At 46.6% G+C, this 14,375-nt stretch overlaps 1 pseudogene across 1 annotated transcript; it reads right to left on the bottom strand.

Moving 5' to 3' along the window:
- Nucleotides 1-3,108: 3,108 nt before the first annotated feature.
- Nucleotides 3,109-4,401, bottom strand: LOC104674839 (annotated as a pseudogene). The gene has a single exon (XR_004054314.1). The product of XR_004054314.1 is annotated as a keratin, type I cytoskeletal 18 pseudogene (transcript).
- Between the last annotated feature and the right edge of the window lie 9,974 nt (nucleotides 4,402-14,375).

Here is a 14,375-nt window from a genome sequence, read left to right as displayed (position 1 = left end):
GGTGACACAGCAAGAACCTGTTTCAAAATAATGATAAAAATAAAATAAAATCTCCTTTGTTTAACAAAAATATTTTATGCCCCAATTTTAGTCCAAATTCTGTGAGGTGGAGGTGGTTAAGCCTGTCTATATCCCACCCTGGCTAGTCTTTCTGCCTCATCTTTCTTTGCTCTGCCCTCTATACTCTAATCATACTCTGCATTTCTGCATAGTGTTCGATTGCACTCCTTTCTCTGCTCCCTGTACCCCTACCCTGCCTGACTTAAAAGCCTGGCCTCTAGACCTCCACTTTAAGTGAACCCGAATGCTTCATATACAAATAACCAGGAATCAGGACTGTATACCGGCAAAATAAACTCTTTGCTCCAACACAAAACAGACAGACAGAATTAATTGCATTTTCCTCTGGGCTATTGTAGCATGTAGGAATACTCCTATTTCAACCCTCAGAACATCTTGATGTTGTTTGTGCACCTGTCTATCTTCAACAATAGTGGATGTACGCTTATTTAACCAAGGCGATTTATATCTCATGATTCATCTCATTCATCTTTAGCGTGAAAGCAGACAGCACATTAATGACCAAACATCCTTTTTTTTTTTTTTTTTTTTTTTGAGGTAGAGTATTGCTCTGTCACTCAGGATAGAGTGCAGTAGCACGATCTCAGCTCACGGCAACCTCCGCCTCCCAGGTTCAAGCGGTTCTCCTGCCTCAGCCTCCTGAGTAGCTGGGATTACAGGCGCACACCACCACACCCAGCTAATTTTTATATTTTTAGTAGAGACGGGGTTTCACCATATTGGTCAGGATGGTCTCGAACTCCTGACCTCGTGATCTGCCCACCTCAGCCCCAAAGTGCTGGGATTACAGGCCTGAGCCACCACGCCGGCCTTTTTTTTTTAAGACAGAGATTGAGGTCTCGCTCTGTCACCCAGGCTGGAGTGCAGTGGCGCGATCTCAGCTCACTGCAACCTCCGTCTCCTGGGTTCAAGCAATTCTCCTCCCAGTGACAGGGCCCCTCTGTACATCTTCATGAACCAAGGGGCATGAAAGGCAGCTGCTTAAGGATCCCGTGTTTGGAGAACTCTGACCTGAGAATTTGGGCTTAGGTGCCTCTTCAACTCGTGTTTGTTGCCTTGAACCAAGGATCCCTTCAGTTTGAGGGGCACCTCTGGATTTAGGAAGAGTCAGTGTGGCACCTAAGTAGATGCAAATAGATTTTCTTCTAGTTTCAAGGAAAAGTAAGGAAATCTTACTTATTTAACACCATAGAAAAGGGGACAGGGAGTCAAAGGGTGAGGAAGAAGGGCACTACGTTTATGGACTATTGATCGTGCATCAGGCACTGTGCTAGATTCTTCCCCTACATTTACTCATAATGTTAACATTCCTGTGAGGTCAATACTGTATCATATTATCTCTATATTAAAAAAGAAGAGACAGATTAACAAAGTTAAAGTAATTTGCCCATGGTCACGCTAGTAATGGCAGTGCTAGGATTAAATACAAGCCTGTCTTCATCCAAAATCCATGTTCATCCACAAAACCTGACTAGTACTGTTATTAGTTCTGGTTGAAGACAAGGCATTTGGCAGAACACATTGGCCAGAATGCAGGAGAAGGAACCTCTGACAAGGTCACAGAAGACTTAAGGAAATGATTCGCACTGAAGGTTACACTCTAACAAACCTTTTTCTTTTTCTTTTTTTTTTTTTTTTGAGACGGAGTCTCGCTCTGTCGCCCGGCCTGGAGTGCAGTGGCCGGATCTCAGCTCACTGCAAGCTCCGCCTCCCGGGTTTACGCCATTCTCCTGCCTCAGCCTCCCGAGTAGCTGGGACTACAGGCGCCAGCCACCTCGCCCGGCTAGCTTTTTGTATTTTTTAGTAGAGACGGGGTTTCACCATGTTAGCCAGGATGGTCTCGAACTCCTGACCTCGTGATCCGCCCGTCTCGGCCTCCCAAAGTGCTGGGATTACAGGCTTGAGCCACCGCGCCCGGCCACAAACCTTTTTCTTTTCCTCTCCCTCTCCTTCTCCTTTCCCCTCTCTTCCCCTTCCCTCCTCCTCCTTTTCCTTCTTTTCCATCTTCTTTGTTTTCTTCCTCCTTTTTCTTTTTTGCCTGCTAAAACAACTCTTGGCTGGGCCCAATGGCTCACGCCTGTAATCCCAGCACTTTGGGAGGCTGAGGCCAGCAGATTGCTTGAGCCTAGGAGATCGAGACCAGCCTGGGCAACATGACAAAAACCTGTCTCTACTAAAAATAGAAATATGTGCTGAGTGTGGTGGTGTGCACCTGTAGTCCCAGCTACTCAGGAGGCCAAGGTGGGAGGATCACCTGAGCTCGGGAGGTGGAGGTGGCAGTGAGCTGAGATCATGCCACTGCATTCCAGCCTGGGTGACAGAGTGAGACCCTGTCTCAAAAATTTAATTTATTAGTTAATTTTTAAAAGCCAAACAACTCTTATTAAATTTTACCATCTATGAAAATGTTGGGCTGGGTGTGGTGGCTTATGCCTGTAATCCTAGCACTTTGGGAGGTCAAGGCGAGAGGATTCCTTGAGTCCAAGAGTTCATGACCAGCCTGGGCAACATAGTGGGACCTTCAAAAAATACAAAACTTAGCCAGGTGTGGTAGTGTGTGCCTATAATCCCAGCTACTCGACCAAGCAGGAAGATGGCTCAAGTGTGGGAGGTTGAGGCTGCAATGAGCCATGATCGCATCACTGCACTCCAGTCTGGGTGACAGAGTGAGACCCTGCCTCAAAACAAATATATAAAAATAAAAATTTTGTATGATTGTTTTATGAAACAGAGATGATGTTTACCAATGTGCTTAAAAATAAATTATTCTGACAGTAGCACCAAAAGTTGTTTCGGAGATTATTGTCCAACTTCCTTCAGTACTTAGATGCCAATTGATCATGCTTTTGTTTATCATCTTACAATTAATTACAAGTGAATTGTAGCCTATAATTTATCATGAAAAAAGTTCTACAAAGTTATTAGTCCTGATTTTATTAAACTGAACTTTTTTTTTTTTGACATCCAATGAACTCTGAACTTTTTATTGGCCTCCTGCTCCCCAAAGGGTACCCTGCTTCTGCTGGCTTAATGCCTCAGAACTTTGGTGTCGCTGTTCTCAGACACCACTTTGCCATCCACTATCCGGCGGGTGGTGGTCTTTTGGATGGTTTGCATGGAGTTGCTGCTGTCCAGGGCATCACCAAGATTGAATTCCTCGCCATCTTCCAGCAGGCGGCGGTAGGTGGCAATCTCAGCTTCCAGCTCGACCTTGATGTTCAGCAGGGCCTCATACTCCTGGGCCTGTCGCTGTCCCTCTGCCCGGGTCTGTGCCAGCTCTGACTCCAGGTGCAGCAGTATCCCATTGAGCTGCTCCATCTGTAGGGCGTAGCGGGCCTCCACCTCCCTCAGGCTGTTCTTCAAGCTGGCCTTCAGATTTCTCATGGAGTCCAGGTCGATCTCCAAGGACTGGACTGTACGTCTCAGCTCTGTGAGCGTCGTCTCAGCAGCTCCAACCTCGGCGGACTGTGTGGTGACCACTGTGGTGCTCTCCTCAATCTGCTGAGACCAGTACTTGTCTAACTCCTCTCGGTTCTTCCGAGCCAGCTCGTCATATTGGGCCCGGATGTCTGCCATGATCTTGGCGAGGTCCTGAGATTTGGGGGCGTCTAACTCCACGGTCAACCCAGAGCTGGCAATCTGGGCTTGTAGGCCTTTTACTTCCTCTTAGTGGTTCTTCTTCATGAAGAGCAGCTCCTCCTTGAGAGCCTCGATCTCTGTCTCCAGCTGCAGTCGAGTGACACTGGTGTCATCAATGACCTTGCGGAGCCCATGGATGTCACTCTCCACAGACTGGCGCATGGCCAGCTCTGTCTCATACTTGACTCTAAAGTCATCAGCAGCAAGAAGGGCATTGTCAATCTGCAGAACGATGCGGGCATTGTCCACAGTATTTGCGAAGATCTGAGCCCTCAGGTCCTCGATTATCTTGAAGTAATGGCTCCAGTCTCTGACCTGGGGTCCCTTCTTCTCCAAGGGCTCCCGGATTTTGCTCTCCAGCCTCCGGTTCTCGGTCTCCAGGCTCCTCACTCTGTCCAGGTAAGAGGCCAGGCGGTCGTTCAGGCTTTGCATGGTCTCCTTCTCGTTCTGGATGCCTCCCTTTCCTGCCAGACCCCCAGCCATCCCTGAGGCCAGGCCCCCGGACCCCATGCTGCCCCGGAAGCTGGTGGAGCGGGACACGGAGATCCGGGAACCAGAGCCCCCGGCGCCTGCATAGACACTGGCCGCGCTGCTGACCGGCCGGGTGCCGTAGCTGGGCGCCTGGACAGAGCCCAGGGACCGGTAGTTGGTAGAGAAGGTAGAGCGAGTGGTGAAGCTCATGCTGTATGGGAGGAAGGCGAGACGACAGGACTCAGGCTTTGCCGACCAAACTGAACTTTAAAATTTTTTTTTTTTTTTGAGACAGGGTCTTGCTCTGTTGCCCAAGCTAGAATGTAGTGGTCCCAACATGGCACAGTGCAGTCTCGACCTCTTGGGCTCAAGTCATCCTCCCACTTTGGCCTCTCAAAGTGCTGAGATGATAGTGATGCAGGATTTTTCTTGGTCACTTTGCCAGCCAGGGACCTCCGTGGCCAGTGTCATCCCTGCCTGGGCCTCAGTTGGCCCCAGGCCTGCCACAGGAGTCACCTGTCCACTTGGCCAGCTGGGCCGCACCTGGCTTGCACACTGGCCCAGATCCTGTGCTGGCTGCAGGATCCATGCTCATCCCACAACTGTGCTGGGCATGCCCCAGCCCGCCTGTGTTATAGCTCATATCCACATTTGGCAATTCCTGAGTTCTTGTCCTGCATCCAGGAAGAATGAGGTTACGCTGACAGTGGAAGGGTGAGGAGGGTGGAGAAGAATTTTATTGAGTGACAGAACAGCCCTTAGTGGAGAGGAGATGAGAGGGTGATCCCCACCCAAAGTCAGATGGTCTCCCTCCCAGTATGGCTGGTTGCAGGGCTTTTATGGGCTCCGAATGGGGAGTGTGTGCTGATTGGTTTGTGAGTATGCAAAAAGATTAAAACAAAGGCACCACTCAAAGGTGGGCATGACAGTGTAAAACACCAATTAGGAAAAGGTATGTCTATGTAAAATAGGTGAAGGGTGGGAATCAATCAGAGGAAACCTTACCAAACAGGAAGAGAGGCTCTCAATCCAGTCCATGGATTTACCTGGGACTCGTAGCTTGATTTTCAGGCTTTAAAACTGTCTTTGGTTTGAAGGTTGGGTTTCACCAAGGACCTGCCCCTGTCTGCCTAGGCATTTGTCTGCCTCCTGCCACTATCAACGATCCACATTCAGCATTTTAAAGTTAGTAACAATATTGGGAGAAATGATTTGCTGCAGAGAACAACATAACTAACAGGTAGCCCTTATATGTACTAGTCACTGTACCAACTGCTTTATGCTTAGTAACTCACTTCATCCTCACAGTGACCCTATAAAGCAGTATACTACTACTATTCCCATTCTACAGAAGAGGAAATTGAGGCACAAAGAGGTAGTAACCTCACATAGATAGTAAATGGCCAATCTAATTTTCAAATCCATTTTCTTTCTTTTTTAAGATACAAGAGAAATGATCATTTTTGAACTTTAAGAGAAAAGGAAAGAAGTTAACAACACAAACTTTAGTTTCTGATAAATAATAATAGCCAGTATGACGGAAAACAGATAAAAAGTACAACATTAACAAAATCATAATAATAACCAACATATACCAGTTACTGTTCTGAGCATTTTACATGCATTATTTAATCTTCACATCAGTCCTACTCTTATTCCTTTTTTGCAGATGAGGAAACTGAGGCACAAAGAGGTTAAATAACTTACATTAGTTACACAACTAGTGAGTTACAGTTAAGACAACAAAGGAAAATGACAAAAACATAAAAGTAGAGGCATTTTGTATGGTCGCAGTGGCTCTTGCCTGTAAGCCCAGCACTTTGGGAGGCCAAGGCAGGTGGATTACCTGAGGTCAGGAGTTCAAGACAAACCTGGCCAATGTGGTGAAACCCTGTCTCCACTAAAAAATACAAATATTAGCTGGGCACGGTGGCATACACCTGTAGTCTCAGCTACTTGGGAGGCTGAGGTGGGAGAATTGCTTGAACCTGCGAGGCTGCAGTTGCAGTGAGCCAAGATTGCGCCATTGCACTCCAGCCTGGATGACAGAGCAAGACTTCATCTCAAGGAAAAAAAAAAAAGAGTAGAGGCATTTTAAAACTGCAGAGTGGGCCAGACGCAATGGCTCATGCCTATAATCCCAGCACTTTAGGAGGCCAAGGTAGGCAGATCACCTGAGGTCAGGAGTTCAAGACCAGCCTGGCCAACATGGTGAAACCCCATTTCTACTAAAAATTAGCCAGGCATGGTGGTGCATGCCTGTAATTCCAGCTACTCAGGAGGCTGAGGTGGGAGAGTTGCTTGAATCCAGGAGGCAGAGGGTGCAGTGAGCTGAGATCATGCCATTGCACTCCAGCCTGGGCGATGAGAGCAAGACTCCGTCTCAAAAAAATAAAAAACTTCAGGGTGATTGGGGTCTCCCCATGGTTGAAAACAATATTAGCCAAATTTTTGTCACCAATATGAGCCAAAATTTTGGCATCACATCTCACTCAAAAGTACACCTTCAGGCCAGGCACGGTGGCTCACGCCTGTAATCCCAGCACTTTGGGAGGCCAAGGCGAGTGGATCACCTGAGGTCAAGAGTTTGAGACCAGACTGATCAACATGGTGAAACTCCGTCTCTACTAAAAATGCAAAAATTAGCTGGGTGTGGTGGCATACGCCTGTAATCCCAGCTACTAGGGAGGCTGAGACAGAAGAATCGCTTGAATTCGGGAGGCAGAGGTTGCAATGAGCTAATATCACATCACTGCACTTCAGCCTGGGCGACAGAGCGAGACTCTATCACAAAAAAAAAAAAAAAAAAAAAAAAATGCACCTTCAGAGAAAGCTACTTTGTAGTCAGAGAACTACAGGCCGTGCCTGGTAATACAGATTGCCATCTGTGCCCTTGATTCCTGCCTGAATCCCTCCCCCTACACCAACGTCTTTTGTGGGTATTCACTTCTGCACCACTGCAGTGGAGTGTGACGATGAGAATGCTGTCAGAGGACTTTCCCAACATCACCACATTTATCAACTTCCCCCTTCTGTCCTCCTCTTACAGGAACTTTCAAGATCATTGAATAGATCATTCTTAAACACTCTTCTCTTGCTTTTGTAATACTCCCTCTTAGTTTCCCTTCCGTTTCTCTGACTGCATCTTCTCAACCTCCTTTGTCTGTTTCTTCCCTTGTGGTCTTTAAATGTCAGAAGTCTGGGCCAGGCGCGGTGGCTCACGCCTGTAATCCCAGCAGTTTGTGAGGCCAAAGCGGGCAGATCACGAGGTCAGGAGTTGGAGACCAGCCTGACCAACATGGTGAAACCCTGTCTTTACTAAAAATACGAACATTAGCCGGGTGTGATGGTGTGTGTCTGTAATCCGGCTACTCAGGAGGCTGAGGCAGGAGAATTGCTTGAAACTGGGAGGCTGAGGTTGCAGTGAGCCGAGATGGCGCCACTGCACTCCAGCCTGGGTGACAAAGCGAGACTCTATCTCAAAAAAAAAAAAAGAAAAACAAAAAGGTTGGAGACAACCAGCCTGGCCAACGTGGTGAAACCCGTCTCTACTAAGAATACAAAAATTAGCTGGGTGTGGTGGCATGTACCTATAATCCCAGCTACTCGGGAGGCTGAGGCACGAGAATTGTTTGAACCCAGGAAGCAGAGGTTGCAGTGAGCCAAGATTGCGCCACTGCACTCCAGCCTGGATGACAGGCTGTCTTGAAAAAAAAAAATATATATATATGTATATATATTATATATAGTAAATATATGTATATATAATATATAGTAAATATATATATATATATCAGAAGTCCTCAAGGCTCCATTTTGGCACCTCTTCCTTTTTACCCTCCCCTCAGCTATTTTACGCACTTCCATGGCTGTAAATATCTATATGCTGATAACTCCCAAATTTATATCCATCCATCCAGGCCTCTTCTTTGAGTTCCAAATCTTCATATACCTGTACAGTCTAACATTTCAGAGTTAATGCATCCCAAACAGACTACTGATGTGCCCCTAAAGCTGCTTTCTTCCAGTCTTTTCCATCTCAGTAAATGGGAACAACCAGCTACCAGTTGCTTGTGCCAAAGACACAGGAATCAACCTTGCCTCCACATCCAGCTCTTCATTGAGACTTGTGTATTTTTTTCTCTAAAATAAATCTCAGGCCGGGCGCGGTGGCTCAAGCCTGTAATCCCAGCACTTTGGGAGGCCGAGACGGGTGGATCACAAGGTCAGGAGATCGAGACCATCCTGGCTAACACGGTGAAACCCCGTCTCTACTAAAAAGTACAAAAAACTAGCCGGGCGAGGTGGTGGGCGCCTGTAGTCCCAGCTACTCAGGAGGCTGAGGCAGGAGAATGGCGTGAACCCAGGAGGCGGAGCTTGCAGTGAGCTGAGATCCGGCCACTGCACTCCAGCTTGGGCGACAGAGCGAGACTCCGTCTCAAAATCAATCAATCAATCAATCAATCAATCTCAATTCCACCTACCTCTCTCCATTGCTCTAAGCCAGGTCAACTCTATCTCCTACTCAGACAAATACAACAACCTCTTATCTGCTTCACTTTTTTTTTTTTGAGACGGAGTCTCGCTCTGTCGCCCAGGCTGGAGTGCAGTGGCCGGACCTCAGCTCACTGCAAGCTCCGCCTCCCGGGTTCAGGCCATTCTCCTGCCTCAGCCGCCCGAGCAGCTGGGACTACAGGCGCCCACCACCACGCCTGGCTAGTTTTTTGTATTTTTTAGTAGAGACGGGGTTTCACCGTGTTAGCCAGGATGGTCTCGATTTCCTGACCTCGTGATCCGCCCGTCTCGGCCTCCCAAAGTGCTGGGATTACAGCCTTGAGCCACCGCGCCCGGCCTTTTTTTTTTTTTTTTTTTTTTAAGACGGGGCTTACTGTATCACCGTGGCTAGAGTGCGGTGGATTGGTACAGCTCATAGCATCCTCAACCTCTCAGGCTCAAGCAATCCTCCCACCTTAGCTTCCTGAGTAGCTAGGACTATAGGCACATGCCAGCACACCTGGCTAATTTTTGTATTTTTTGTAGAGATGGAGTCTCCCTACGTTTCCCAGGCTGATCTTGAACTCCTGAGCTCAAGTATCCTCCCCGCTTAGCCTCCCAAAATGCTGGGATCACAGGCCAGGATCACCTGGCCACTGTCTCGGTTTTTTGAAGAGTAAATGGTGTCATGTTTGTCCTGAAACCCTTTCAATGGATGGCCACCTTGCTTCGAATAAGATCCAAGATTCTTGGTGCTGGTTTCATCTCCCTTCACTTTCCCCTTTGTCTATCACATTCTCATCACACTGACTTTTTTCAGTTCCTTGAACACAACATCCTCTTTCTTGCTTCAAAACCTTCACACATGCTGTGGACTCTGAGCAGATCTCTTCTTTCTCTCTCTCCATTCAGCTAACTCACCTTCTGGAGACTAGGCTTAAATGACATCTCCTAAGTCTCCTCAGTCTCTCTCAGGTCTCTCCTGCAACATGCTTTAAAAAAAATGTTGCCAGGCACAGTGGCTCACTCATGCCTGTAATCCCAGAAATTTGGGAGACTAAGGAGGGAGGATCCTTGAGCCTAGGAGTTCAAAACCAGCTTGGGCAACCTAGTGAGACCCCATCTCTGAAAAAAAAAAAAAAAAATTAGCCATATGTGGTGGAGTGAGCCTGTAGTCCCAGCTACTTGGGAGGCTGAGGTGGGAGGATCACTTGACCCTAGGAGGTTGAGGTTGCAATGAACTACGATCACACTGCTACTGCATTCCAGCTTGGGTGACAGAGTCAGATCCTGTCTCAAAACAAATTCTTTTAAAATTATTGTTAAAAAAATTTTAGAGCCAGTGAAATTTACCAGTACGGGATTGTATATCAACTTTAGGGACACTAATGTTTGTTTGTTGAGACAGGGTCTTACTCTGTTGCCCAGGCTGCAGTGCAGTAGCACGATCTTGGCTCACTGCAACCTCTGCCTCCCAGGTTCAAGCAATTCTCCCACCTCAGCCTCCCAAGTAGCTGGGATTACAGGTGTGTACCACCACACCTGGCTAATTTTTGTACTTATTTTATTTTATTTTTGAGTCAGAGTCTTGCTCAGTCACCCAGGCTGGAGTGCAGTGGCATGATCTCAGCTCACTGCAGCCTCTGCCTCCTGGGTTCAAGTGATTCTTGTGCCTCAGCCTCCCAGCCTCAGCTGGGACTACAGGCACATGCTACTATGCCTGGCTAATTTTTGTATTTTTTTTTCTTTTTCTTTTTCTTTCTTTTTTTTTTTTGAGACAGAGTCTGGCTCTGTCGCCCAGGCTGGAGTGCAGTGGTGTGATTTCGGCTCACTGCAACCTTCGCCTCTCAGGTTCAAGTGATTCTCCTGCCTCAGCCTCCCTAGTAGCTGGGACTACAGGCACACGCCACCACACCTGGTTAATTTTTGTATTTTTAGTAGAGACAGAGTTTCACCATGTTGGTCAGTCTTGACCTTGTGATCTGCCCGCCTCAGCCTCCCAAAGTGCTAGGATTACAGACGCGAGCTACCATGCCCAGCCGCTGAGTGAGTTTTTGATTTCTGATAAATTCAGATTTTTCCTTCACAGTTAGAAAGCCTGCAATCTGAGTACTGAGATAATGGACAGGGACAGCTTACCAACTTATTTTATTTTATTCTAATTTTTTTGAGGCAGGGTCTCTCTCTGATGCCCAGGCTGGCGTGCAGTGGTGCAGTCTCCATTCACTGTAGCCTGGACTTCCTGGGCTCAAGGCATCCTCCCACTTCAGCCTCCAGAGTAGCTGGGACTACAGGCTCAAGTCACCACGCCCAGCTAATTTTTGTATTTTTTGTAGAAAAGGGGTTTCGCCATGTTGCCCAGGCTGGTTAGCAACTTTACTGTTTGTTTCTTTTCACCTATTTGTGACAAAGATTAAAATTCCTTAATCTGTCACAGGAGTAGAGTTTTTTGTTTGTTTTTGTTTTTTTTTTTAAAAAAAAACCACTTGAGCTCCCAACACCACCAACTGGCTGGGAGGGGCAGGAACCTTACTGTGATCAAAGTGGGAAGATGCCCTGTGAGGGTGAAGTTGTTAGGGTAAAAGTGGAGTTTTGCAAATGATAGGATGGGCACTTACACAGAACGAAAATGCAGAGTTGCAAATCTTGCCTCAGGGAGCTGGAAAGGGGAACTGTGTGATGAAAGGGGGGCGGGGAGAGGTTCAGAAGAGCCAGTCCTGGAGACTTCATAATTTGCTGCTTAGCTTCTGCTTTCAGCATCTGCTGTGACCAGATGGTGTGCAGTGATCTCTGGTCGGCTAAGCCAAGAAGTGAATAAAACTTCTTTAGTCTTTGTACAGACCTTGTCTGATGGGGAACAAATTGTCCCGTAGCAATTAGCAATGAACAATTTCTTTTTCTCTCTTTTACTGGAAAATCTTATCTTTGATCTCTAAGTGAACTATGTTGATATCCTGCTTAAATATTGATTGAGGATTTTTCCCTAGCCCTGAAATCCTCCCTCCCTGCTACCCCAACCAAATTTAGCCATCCTGAAAGGTTTTTCTTATAAATAGCTGGTCGTCTATCCTCAGTGATTTTTCAACTGGAAGAAAAATACCATTGAAAGAGGAAAAACTTCCATGAATTTCTTTTTTCCCATGTTATTTGGAAGTCATTTTTATGATGTTATTTAAGTAATATAAATTACCACAGAAGTGTAAATAGATTTTTTTTTTTTTTTTTTTTGAGACAGGGCCTCACTTTTGTCAACCAAGCTGAAGTACAGTGGTGCGATCTCGGCTCATTGCAGCCTCTATCTACCTCCAGGGCTCAACCCATCCTCCCGCCTCAGCTTCCCAAGTAGCTGGGACTATAGGTGTGCACCCCCACACCTGGCTATTTTTTTTTTTTTTTTGTAGAAATGGGGAGATAGGGGTTTGCCATGTTGCCTAGGCTGGTCCCAAATCCCTGAGCTGAAGTGATCTGCCCACTTCAGCCTCACAAAGTGCTGGGATTACGGGCGTGAGCCACCTCGCCTGGCCTAAATCTGTGTTCCTATATTTGTAACTTCCATATAGCTATGTCAAATCACTTATATTTATCAATCAAATTCCAAAAAACTACAAAAGTTTAAAAAATTCAAATTAAAATTACTAATTTATTTTTTTCAGGGGAGGAAAAAGAGTACGTAAATTTGCTTTACATAACTGACTGAAAAATATATTCAAGAAATAGTAAATGTAATTTAATACAGTCTCATGTGCCCTAACATCATTAACTTGATGTGACAAGTGATACATGAACGAAATAAAATTGCCGGAAACATGAATAGTGTGTAGTCAGGTACAGGGCAAACTCTTTTACACTGAGCACCCTGCACCACCATTGGCTGAGCCATGACTCAAGTCTCCCACTATTTTCCTTTTGTTTTCTTCATTCCACCATGGTGGAATGAAGGCGTTGCTTGGCTGTCACTTGGCATTAATACCACACAAAAGCCTGTACATGAATGTTCATGACAGCATTATTAATAATAGACAAAAAGTGGAAACAACCCAAATGTTCCTCAACAGATGAATGGATGAACAGAATGTGGTATATTTCACATAATGGAATATTACTCATCCATAGAAATAAATAAAGTTGCTGGGCGTGGTGGCTCACGCCTGTAATCCCAGCACTTTGGGAGGCCGAGGCGGGCAGATCACGAGGTCAGGAGATCAAAACCATCCTGGCGAACACGGTGAAACCCCGTCTCTACTAAAAATACAAAAAAATTAGCTGGGCGTGGTGGTGGGCGCCTGTAGTCCCAGCTTCTTGGGAGGCTGAGGCAGGAGAATGGCGTGAACCCGGGAGGCGACTGAGCTTGCAGTGAGCGGAGATCGCGCCACTGCACTCCAGGCTGGGAGACAGAGCGAGACTCCGTCTCAAAAAAAAAAAGAAAAGAAAAAAAAAAAAAGAAAGAAAGTTTTTTTCTTTTTTCTTTTTTTTGTTTTAGAGACAGGTTTGGCTCTGTCACCCAGGCTGGAGTGCAGCAGCGCCATCTTGGCTCACTGCAGCCTCCACTTCCTGGACTCAAGGGATCCTCCCGCCTCAGCCTCCCAAATAGCTGTGACCACTGGCACACCCCATTATGCCTGACTAATTTTTCTATTTTTGTAGAGACAGGGTTTCACCATGTTGCCCAAGCTGGTCTTGAACTCCTGAGCTCAAGTGATCCACCAGCCTCAGACTCCCAAAGTGCTGGGATTACAGGCGTTAGGCACAACTGTGCCTGGCCAGGAATGAAGCTTTGATACATGCTACAATATGGGTGAGTTTTAAAACATGCCAAGTGAGAGAAGTCAGTCACAAAAGATCACATAATGTATATTTCCATTCACAGTGTATATGAAATGTCCAGATTAAGTAAATCCATGGAAATAGAAAATAGAGTAGTGGTTGCCAGGGGTTGGGAGGAGGGAGGTAGGTGATAGTGACTGCTAATAGGTATGCGCTTTCTTTTCCAGGTGGTGAAAATGGCCTAGAATTATGGTTAGGCTGGGCGCCGTGGCTCACGCTTGTAATCCCAGCACTTTAGGAGGCCAAGGTGAGTGGATCACTTGAGGTCAGGAGTTCAAGACCGAGACCAGCCTGGTCAACATGGTGAAATCCCGTCTTTACTGAAAACAAAAACAAAAACAAAAACATTAGCCGGGTGTGGTGGTGCACGACTGTGATCCCAGCTACTCGGGAGGCTGAGGCATGAGAATCACTTGGAATTTGGAAGGCAGAGGTTGCAACGAGCCTAGATTGCACCACTGCACTTCAGCCTGGGTTACAAAGTGAGATTCTGTCTGAAAAACAAACAAACAAACAAAATTAGTGGTGATGGTTGGCACACTTTGAAAACATAAACAAAGCTGGAGGCAGTGGCTCACACCTGTGATCCCAGCATTTTGGGAGGCCAAACCAGGAGGATCCCTTGAGCTCAGGAGTCCAAGACCAGCTTGGGCAACACAGTGAGACCCCCATCTCTGCAAAAACTTTGAGAAAATAAGCCGGGCGTGGTGGCACGCACCTGTGGTCTCAGCTACTCGGGAGGCTGAGGCGAGAGGATCACTTAAGCCCAGGAAGTCCAGGCTGCAGTGAACTGTGAACTCCAGTCTGGGCGACAGAGTGAGATACCTCAAAAAAAAGAAAAAAAGAAAAAGAAAAAACATAAACGA

The sequence above is a fragment of the Rhinopithecus roxellana genome, chromosome 17 (assembly GCF_007565055.1).
Source record: "Rhinopithecus roxellana isolate Shanxi Qingling chromosome 17, ASM756505v1, whole genome shotgun sequence".
Taxonomy (NCBI): domain Eukaryota; kingdom Metazoa; phylum Chordata; class Mammalia; order Primates; family Cercopithecidae; genus Rhinopithecus; species Rhinopithecus roxellana.
The sequence above is the reverse complement of the archived record's forward strand: the minus strand, read 5'-3'. Positions and strand labels throughout refer to the sequence as shown.